The following is a 1,670-nucleotide window of genomic DNA, read 5'->3' as shown; positions in this document are numbered from 1 at the left end:
AATTTTACAGACATGTATGGTTCCTAATGACTTTCTTGGTCAGGACTTTCCTTTCACATCAGCATGAGGTGAACCTCTTGTGTGAAACGTTTCAACAGTTATTAAACAGATTATCATGCAATCAGGGAAGAATTTTGTCCCCCCCTTAGGAAAATAGCAATTTGGTGACCCCTTAACATTTCATGTACTCGCACCATTAAGGCAAAATTACATTTTAATATTAGCTTCACCTTAATCAGGCCTTCGTTACGCTGGTTCATAGGATGGGGGATATTAAGGTCCACTGTAGGCAGGTATGGAGCCAGTGTGTGTGTGTGTGTGTGTGTGTGTGTGTGTTAATATTATTGGAAAACTCTCACAATTCCCAAAACTGAAGCTGTACATTTTGTAGGAAAAAAAACACAACATTATTTGAGATTAAAGTGGCATTTATCAGAGAAAACTAAAAAAATTATGAAAAAAAACCTTCCCTGAGATCATAGTTGTAAATTTGCAAGAACATTTTTAGAAAAATATTGTTTTTGTGTCACTATGATTCCATTTTATCTATTTTTTTTCTTCTCTCTCTACTACAATTTCTCTTTTCTTCTATAATCGTATTTTAAAATTACAAATAAATACACCTTGACTGAGTTTATTCAGACAAGGTTTTCATGTTTCTATCAGCAGAACCATTTTATGTTTCATGACCTCGGACCATAACAACTGAGTGCAGTGAGCATTTTTAACTTTCTCACATTGCCTACTCTACTCCAAGCTTCCACCAAACATCCATGTTGGTTTGTCTGAGGTGTGTTTGCAGCACAGACTCCACTGAATGACTACAGAAATATTTAAGGTATACTATAGGAACACTATAGGCAGCAGCGCTTCTCTGTGGTCGTCTTACTCTTCCATGACTGCACATAGTTCCTTATAAATGACAGTCCAGGAGCAGAGCGACGTGTGATGGATGTGGGTCGCTTCATAGCTCAGCCATGCAGATTAGTGACAGCCAGGCCATAAGAAGACCTGCAGCCTCAGGTGAATGCATGTGTGAGTGTTTGAGAGACAGAAAGTGACAGAGAGACGCAAAACGAAGAACTTTTAATCAAGCCAAGCCGATTGCATGCATTGTTTCTGTACGTTATTTGTCATTATTTGCTGCTCTGCCACAACCACAGGTTACAGATCGACCTGCACATAACCATCGTCTGACCTTATTAAGTGAACTTGGTACCTTGACATAAATGAAAAATAAATAAATAAATATATTTCGGACATTAATTTCTCACATATCTATGATTTTATAATCTTAGAGAATATTTGAGGGTTTTTTTTTCTTGTAAATTTGTTATTTCTTTGTCAAATATTTGACCACTTTAATCTGAAAGAATATCCAAATGCTTCTGTAGTAAATGTTCAGCTTTGATCTTGGAAATTCAAAGTTTTTCTTAAAATATTACCTCCTACCCAGGCTACATTAAAAAAAAATTAAAATGTGTAATTATTATAATTATTATTATTTATTGTCAGATAATTTCTTTTTTTTTTCTGACAAATGTATGACTTTAATCTCTGGAAATATCAGTGTTTTATGTATTTGCTTGTACATTTACAAATTTATTCTTGGAAATTCTGAGTTTTTGTCTTAAAATACTACCCCCTTTTGCCCAGTTCCATAAAAAAAT

This window comes from Stegastes partitus, unplaced genomic scaffold, assembly GCF_000690725.1.
Source record: "Stegastes partitus isolate 25-593 unplaced genomic scaffold, Stegastes_partitus-1.0.2 Scaffold236, whole genome shotgun sequence".
Classification (NCBI taxonomy): domain Eukaryota; kingdom Metazoa; phylum Chordata; class Actinopteri; family Pomacentridae; genus Stegastes; species Stegastes partitus.
This window is presented reverse-complemented; position numbering follows the sequence as displayed.